Raw genomic sequence first — 9,269 nt, 5'->3', positions numbered from 1 at the left:
CCACTTTGAATTGCTACAGGTCAACTTCTATCTACAGTAGTAAAATGTCTAAATTGAGATATATTCATCAAAAAATAATCAATAAAATACTCATCCATACTTTCTCATTTTAGGTACATTTATATATAAAAGAAATTATATATAAAGAAAAAAAAAAGAAGAAAAGAAGAGTTGAAAACTTGAAATAGCAAGAGCGATAAAAATCACGATTCTTATAATTCTGTGTGGCCATATATATATAGTAGACCAGACAACTATCATTATCTAACAAAATTAATTTGTATTTATTGCACTCAACTTGAATAAGTAAGAAATTATATTATTTTAATTTAGTCATTAATTCACATAATTTGAATTTAGCTCAATATATATGATTTGATTTGATTTAATTATTAGTTGAAAATATCTCAATTGCCTATTTTATTCATAGATTTATTATTTTAATGACTAATAAATTAATCAAATTAATTAATTAGTACACACAATAAATTTAGTTTAATAAATTAAAAGAAATAAATTAAAAAATACTAACAGAATATTAAAATAAATAATTTAGGAAATATTACCAAATCAAATTGATATAAATTATAATAAATTATATATCTAATCAAATCAATTAGTTAATATAGTTAGTTTATCATAAAAACTTTTATTTAATGAGTTAAAAGAAATAAATCGGGAAATACTCTCAGAAGCATGCCACGTAAGCTCCATCCTTAAGTGTAGAAATTCGATTTTTATATAATAGAATAGATAGAATAGATGAGTTAAATATTATAAAATAAAAATAAATACATAATTATACTAAATAATTTCTTTAAATAATAAAAATTATCTCTAACCAAAATATATTTATAATAATGATCCAAAAGTATTAGAATAAAGTTAATTGTGAGTATTCATACATCTCACACTAAAGTGAGCATAGCCATATCAAAATAACTATGATACCACTTAGAATTTACTAGTAATACTCTACCAAAAACATATCCTACATAAGTATGTTCTAATAAAAGTCATTAGTAGTCAACCATACATGTATCCATTTCCAACACTACTCTATCTTAGCCAATAAACCACAATAATAATCAGCTTAATCTTCATTATCATCCTCAATATTATCCTGCATAATTGATGGGTGAAAATTGGATTTCCACACAAACTCACCGGTAAGTGTACCGGGTCGCATCAAGTAGTAATAACTCACTTAGAGTGAGGTCGATCTCACAGGGATTGATGGATCAAGCAACTTTAGTGGGTGACTAGTTTAGTCAAGCTAACAGTATTGAGTGAGAATTGATGCAGCCGAAAGTAAATTGTAGGAATTATAAATTGCAGAAAGTAAATTTGACAGAATCTTAAAGAGCAAGGAATGTAAACTGCTGAAGCTTAAATGACAAGAAAGGTAAAGTGCAGTAAATGTAAAGGAAATTAGGTACGGAAAATTTAAAAGAAGCAGTAGATCCAAACTCAGAGCAATTGCAGAAGCTTAAAATTGCATGAAAGTAAATTGAGAGCAATTGGAACAGAAAAGTAAAATTGACAGAAATGAAATTATAGTAGAGGATTGCAGAAATTGAAATTGCATAAACTGAATTCAATATAATAGAAAGTGCAGAAAAGAAAAGTGTATCAAGGAGAGCCTTCTATTCTATCCTACTCCTACTCCTACTGCTGCCTACTACTATTGCAGCCTAACCGAGCTCTCCTCTTTTTTGAAATACAACTGATGCTTTTATATAGGCTTTACAAAATGAAAATGAAATTGCAAACAAATTACAAATCAAATGAAATTCCTATTCTACCTATCTCTTGTGCCTTTGAGTGATGTTAATGGGCTCTGCTTGCTTTGGAGCTTCAATGGTCTTGGAATCAGCTAAAGTGAACCACAATTCTGCTCCCTGGAGAACGTTGCGTTCATTTAGAGAACGGAGCGTTCGGACACCCACGCGTATGCGTGCTGTACACTTGCGCGTCCCTGGTGTTTTGGCTCATCGACGCGTACGCGTCACTTGCGCGTACGCGTCCCTTACATCGTTCACAAAACGAATGTAGTGTTCATGCAACGAACGCTCCTCACGCGTATGCCCCCTTTGCGCGTGCGCGTGGATGATGAAACTTCACTTCTGCGCCTTGGCATCACGTACGCGTCTATGCCAATCTCCCATAATATCACATCGACGCGTGCGTGCCATGCACGCGTGCGCGTCGGTGACCAATCTCAAATTCAGTTTCTGAAAGTATCGCAAGCATTCACTCAGACTGAACGTAGCGTTCGTTGTATGTGAACACTGATCCTTGATACACGCGGGCGCGCCATGCGTTCATACACGTGGATCTCCAAAATTGCTTTTCCGTGCGGAGGCGTCTGGTACGCGTGCGCGTCCCTGTGAACGTAGCGTTTTTTATTTGAACGTAGCGTTACTCTGCACTGCTCCTCTTTTCTCTCCATTTTTTCACCTGAAATCAACCAAACATGAAATCAAAGCCTTGGCATAATCATTAAATCTTACATCATTCATATTATCAACTAAATCTTGCAAGAAATCTAATGAAAATGCATAAAATTAACAATATTTGATTGAATCAAGACAAACATGAAATTCTCACTCAAACACTTACTTATTGCCTAAAAATGCATGAAAACCAAGTAAAAACTAATGAAAAAGGCTTGTGACACTAGCCTAAGATGACTTGTTATCAATAATTATATAGAAAAGTAATTATTAGAAAAATATTCATAATGACATTCGCAATTATAAAAATTAAAAAATCAAACTCAAAACTATCAATGACTGATATCATTAATTCACTTCTGCCTTCTTTCTTTTTTACTAAATGCTGGCCACACTTGCAAAGATATATATGAACATGGTAATCAAATCACACAAGTCAGAATCCAAAATTGCACCATCCAAACTATCTATGCTAGCCAATGTTCTATATCCACTAATTTTTGGTTTTCCAAAATTTTAATAAATTTCGCTTTGGAGATATGAGAGTTAAGAGTTCACCTTCATAGGAGGGATTTATCAATGCTTTATATATTAAATTAACAATGTCAACCAAATGAATTCAGAAAAACTTGTACAAAAAGAAAGGAAAATAACTTAATTATGGCGCCTTTCTAAAATTAAGTCGCAACCAGGAACCAATCAATAACAGCTAGAAGATGTGGGACATACCATTGTTTCCAGAGCCTATAGGTCCATCAGCAAACATCTTGAAGAGAGGTATCATTTTAGCTGTAGAAGATTAAACACAGAAAAATATAATGAATTTTAGGAACCTTAGATTATATTTGATGTTGAATCATAAATTCAAGCAGTTACAGTATAATACCTAGTGCTCTACCATCTTTACCAAGAACAACACCAATGCGAATTAGAGCTACTCTAACATCCCCTTTTACTTTTGAGGCTGTTGATTCCCATTCTCGACATACTTGAAAAGATAAGACAACATCCGTCAATGTAACCTATAATGCAAGAGATGGTATATATCGCGAAATGCTCCATTAATTTGAATAACAACTGATGTGCTAATCAGTTAGTATTCAAGTTTAATAGTATTTCAGGTGAAAATGTAAATGACTGTATATCTTCATAAAACCTGCTGAGTAACACTCAGAATATTCTTTCGAGTTTCTATAATTTTAATATCTTGCATTCTCTGCAATAGTATCAACAAACATCTGTTCATACCTCGACCAAGTAATCATTTCCTGATGAACTTTGTTCATCAAACACTTGTGTTTCACTGGTGCCTGAACAGTGAAAAGAAGTGAAAGACATTTTATATTTAAAATCATGCATACTTCTCTATCAATTCAAGTGATTCTAAAGAGTGCACCAAAGGAGTTAACAACCAATAAGCAAGAAAATAATCGACCAGTAGAGAAGAAGATTTGGCATATGAACAAACCATAGTAACCAACAGCTATTGCACTAACGAAAACTTTAGGTCGAATATCCTTTGGCGCACTGTTAATCAATTCTACAACCTTTGCTATTAAATGGATAGGTCAGAGGAAAAATGATGAACGAATTTTTGCTAGTAAAGAATTCAAAAATAAATCCTCGTTGCAAGTATAGTTTCTAAACCAACAATAATCCTTTCATACAAAAACTTGTTTGTCACTTAAAACTAATAAAAATAAACCGAAGTATTTAAACCTTGGGTCATCTCTCAAGGAATTGCAGGGACGTGTATTTATTATTGGTTATGGAAGATTATCTTTTTGGGGTTTTTGAATAAGGAACAAGAAAAATAAATTGCAAAAAAGTAAATTAATAATTAAGAAAACTCATCGCAAGGTATGAGAATTAGACGTCCTATCCTAGTTATCCTTATCAATTGTGATGATAATTGTTCATTGCTCCCATTTAGTTAATCCTTACTAAATAAAGGAAAGTCAAGTGGACTAATCAATTTGATTCCTCAAGTCCTAGTCAATTCCTAAGAAAAGACTAGCTTTAAAGGGATCCAAACCAACCAGCAAATTCCAATCATCAATCAACAAAGGAGTTTGATAACTCAAGTATCTCCAATTACTCAACCAAAGCCAAAAAAAGAAAAATCTAAATTAAATTAAAAGCATCAACAACATAAATAAAAGAAAGCAATCATAAATCTGAAATACCTCAAATTGCATTAAATAAAGAAATCAAATCTAACATGGAGTTCATAAACCAAATTGGGGAAATAAATAAACTAGAATGCTAGAATAAATAAAAGTAGAAGAGAAACTGAATTAAAGGAACATTGAACCTGGAATTGAGAAGAAATAAACCTAAAACTAAGAGAAATCCTAAAACCTAAGAGAGAGGAGAGAACCCCTCTCTCTAGAAACTACATCTAAAACCTAAATTGTGAATAATGAAAAAAGTGTCTGAATGAATGATTGATTCTCCCAGTCTACAGCTTCTATTATGTGTTTTCTGGGCCGAAAACTGGGTCAAAAATAACCCAGAAATCACCCCCAGCGATTTCTGATACGTCCAGCACGTGGCTCTGTCACGCGTACGCGTGATCCACGCGTGTGCATCGCCTAACAGCAGGGCAACTATGGAAAATTATATATCATTTTGAACCTTAGATGTTAGCTTTCCAACGCAACTGGAACCGCCTCATTTGGACCTCTGTAGCTCAAGTTATGGTCGATTTAATACGAAGAGGTCAGGCGGGACAGCTCAGCAATTCCTTAAGTTTCTTGTATTCCTTCCACTTTTGCATGCTTCCTTTCCATCCTCTAAGCCATTCCTACTCTATGAACCCTGAAAGCACTTAACACACATATCAAGGCATCGAATGGTAATAAAAGAGGATTAAACATAGCAAAATTAAGGCCAAAGAAGCATGTTTTCAATCATAGCACAAAATTAGGAAGGAAAATGCAAAACATGTGAATTCTATGAATAAGTATGAGAATAGTGGATAAAATCCACTCAATTAAGCTCAAAATGTACCACGAAATAGTGGTGCATCAAATCTCCCCACAGTTAAACATTAGCATGTCCTCATGCTAAGCTCAAGAGAAACTATAAGAGTGAAGGCAAAATGGTGGAACTTATGCAATGCAACCTATCTATATGAATCCAACTACATGCAAAAATATTTCTACCTACTTGATTAAAAGTAAACAAGTTCTTCAAGACAAACATAAATCAGATTCCACTAATTCAAATCATACAATCAAAGACAAGTAAACTTGTATGAAGGTAGCTCATGAAAGCAGGGAACATAGAATCAAGCATTGAACCCTCATAGGAAGTGTACATACACTCTAATCTCTCAGGTGTCTAGGATGAATCACTCCACTCTTCTCTAATAATGATTTCTAAACTTTGTTCTTCATCTAACCAATCAACAAATATTTAGTATACCAATGTAAACATCATGAGGTCTTTTCAGGGTTGTAATGGGGCTAAGGTAAGGGAGGGGATATATACATGTATGGCTAAGTGAGCTATAAATTAAATCTTTGACTAACCTAAGCTTTCACCTAACACACACACACTTTATGTAATTCCAAAATCATGCCTAGCTACCCAAAATTCCCACTTTTGCATCACATACTCATGCATCAACTTTTCTTTGATTTTATCACATATGCATTGATCCTTTATTAAATTTAACATTGGGGTAATTTTATCTCCTATTTATTTATTTATTTATATTATATATATATATATATATATATATATATATTTTTTTTTTCTTTTTCTTTTTCTCTCTTTTTTTTTTCTTTTTGAATCATAAAAGCAAATATAACATATCAATGCACATGAATTTTTTTAATTTTTCTGGTCTTACATGAGTAGGTACCCAAATTCCTAATATTTTATCAATGAAACACTGTACACTTTCATCAACCCAAGTTCCACAGTTTCCCACACTTAATTGATACACAATCTCTAACTTAAGCTAACCAAAGATTCACTTGGGGTAATTAATTATTTTTCCGCTTAAGGCTAGTGATGTTGTAAAATATAGAACAAAAGGGGATTAAAAGGCTCGAGGTGGCAAACAAAGGTGATTGAAAGGGTAGGCTATTTGGGATAAGTGAGCTAGTAACAAATGATGGCCTCAATCATATGCAAGCATGTAAATATACTAAACAATGGATATATAGAATGGAACAAAATATAGATTATAATCATAGAGAAAGAAACACACAAGAATAAAATATTATGGTTAAATAATGTAACCGTGTAATTAAGCTCAAATTCTCACAGGTTGTGTGTTCTTAGCTATTAACCATGTTCCAGATTACAATCCACAAACAAGTTTAACACAAATTTTCAATTTAAATTAGTAAAATGCTAAAAAAATAGGGTCTTGAAAAGAAACTCATTACTTTAACCAAGCAGTGGTAAAATATGCACAAAATTAAGAAAACATGCAATCAAACATGCAAATGCAACAACTAACTACAAGAAAATTAAATAATGGTGTTGAAAAGAAGGTAACTAACCCACGAAAGTCAGTATCGACCTCCCCACACTTAAAGATTGCACCGTCCTCGGTGCATGCTAGATGTGCAAGTGGACGGGTTGCTCCAATTGTTGTGTTTCTCCTAAAGAATATGCGTATGGACGTGTCTGTTGCCCCATGTAAATGTCTTCCGGTTCTCTTCCCGGTGGCCATCCTGAAAGAAGAGAAAAGGGAAGAAAAGTAACCCAAAAATAAAGATAGGAAACAAATAAAATATGGTTGGGTTAATGCCAAATAATGAGGGTCTCAAGTACATGGTAGCTACAACATGAAATTGAGAAAATAGTGGAAGCAAATGGCATATCAATTTTGCAAAAATTTGCAACAAAGGAGAAGAGATAGTAGGTAATGAAAGACAGTATAAACTCAGGTCAATGCGAAAGTAATACAAGTATCATAAAAGATTACCATTGACTTAAATAATATTACCCAACAGTGTAAAACAAGTCACTAAGCACCAAAATAATACCAGAAAATATACAACAGTTGAATAAGAACATTTAACACCAATGGTAAAATAATAAACTTAGAAAAGAAAATAAATCATGCACAAGATGAAAATGCAATGAATGAGAGTATGCAAATGTAATAACAAAAATAGAATGAAAGAGAATAAGGATGAGAAGTTAAAGAGATGAAGAAGAAGAGAGTGAGAAAGGAGGAAGAAAAAAGGAGAAAAGAGATAAGAAAGGAGAAAGGAATGAAAAACGGGACGTGACGTGCGCGCGCAGGACACGCGTGCGCGTGAAAACTGTATTCACCATGCGATTCGTACGCATCGCCCACGCGTACACGTGGGTGGTCTGAAAGCAAAAGGACGTGCACGCATCAGGGACGTGTACGGTTGAGAACCCGCGCGGCTCCAGCACCATGGCATCATAACTCTTTGTTCAAGCACCTTTTTACGCCGATTTGCAATCCCACGCGTACGCGTCAGGGATGCTTACGCGTGGATTGGAAAAAACTCTGGTGACGCGTACGCGTGCAGTACGCGTACGCGTGGGTTGGTTTGTGCGCCAGGCACGCGTCGTTCTAGCAGGACTCTCTGCCTATTTGCGCATACACATACGACGTTTGCGCGTCGTGGACGCTTGCGCGTCGTGGACGCTTGCGCGTCGTGGACGCTTGCGCGTCGAGTGCCATTTTTTTATGCGAAATGCAGAATACAGAATGCAGATGCTGATGCAAACATGATGAATGAACACTAATAAAAATAGAATAAAGTAAAACTAAGAACAAAACAAAATTAAATAAAGCTAAGACTGAAAAAGAACGATCATACCATGGTGGGTTTTCTCCCACCTAGCACTTTTAGTTAAAGTCCTTAAGTTGGACATTTGGTGAGCTCCTTGTCATGGTGGCTTATGCTTGAACTCATCCAGGAATCTCCACCAATGTTTGCAATTCCAATAGCCTCCGAGATCCCAAACTAGGCGCATAAAGCCTTCAAGCAAGTCAAAGCAAGTGACAAGGCCCCAAGAGTGTTAACTGTTGGAATGAATTCCGGGGTCCCAAACTTTGCTTTTACACCCGTCTTCATGTTGATCATCATTTTTCCACTTGGGTGGTGAGCAATCGGAATTCTCACTGAGACATCCAAATAACTTCCGAGACCCATTCAATCGAGCTCTACACCAATCCTTGTACTTCAATACGGAGCGTGGAACCTTGTTGAACCTTGTAGGACAACTCCAACCACTAACCATCTCCCTCTTACTCTTAAAGCCACAAAGAGCTCTAAGTTGACCATCCGTTTCCAGTAAAGCATATTCAAGTGGGCTAATTAAGCTTAGAGATGAAAGATTTACCCACTTGAATGAAGGAATGGATGGTGATGGCTTTGGGGGAGAGGTTTCCAATAACTTTGGCAAGGTAATTTCCAGCTCCATTCCCTTGAGCTCTTCTTTGACAACTCCCGCCTCTTTGCAAGCCTCTTCAACTTCAACCGCTTCCTCTTGGTAGCTTTCTTCCAATTCAATCTCTTCTTCATTGCCTACCAAAGGCATGGGAGGATGTGCTTCTTCTTCTTTAATCTCCATCTCTTGATCAACCTCTGCAAAGTCTTCAACCATGATATGCCTTGGAGGTTGTACACCCTCCTCGACATCAACATCAAACACCTTGGAAGGAGGCTCTATGATTGGAATTTTCCATGGAGATTCTGCATCTCCCAAGTCTTCAACACTTCCTTTTCTTCGATCATTTCGGCTTTCTCCATTTGCTCTAATAAAAACTCGAACTCCTTCTTGATGTCGTCCTTCACCAATTCTTCA

The 9,269-nt window shown here is 35.2% G+C and overlaps 1 pseudogene; it reads right to left on the bottom strand.

Annotated features, from left to right (window-relative positions):
- Window positions 1-2,257: 2,257 nt before the first annotated feature.
- The window catches only part of LOC112778501 (epimerase family protein SDR39U1 homolog, chloroplastic-like), a 31,349-nt pseudogene continuing 24,337 nt past the window's right edge, over window positions 2,258-9,269 (bottom strand).

This window comes from Arachis hypogaea, chromosome 19, assembly GCF_003086295.3.
Source record: "Arachis hypogaea cultivar Tifrunner chromosome 19, arahy.Tifrunner.gnm2.J5K5, whole genome shotgun sequence".
Lineage (NCBI taxonomy): Eukaryota > Viridiplantae > Streptophyta > Magnoliopsida > Fabales > Fabaceae > Arachis > Arachis hypogaea.
The sequence above is the reverse complement of the archived record's forward strand: the minus strand, read 5'-3'. Positions and strand labels throughout refer to the sequence as shown.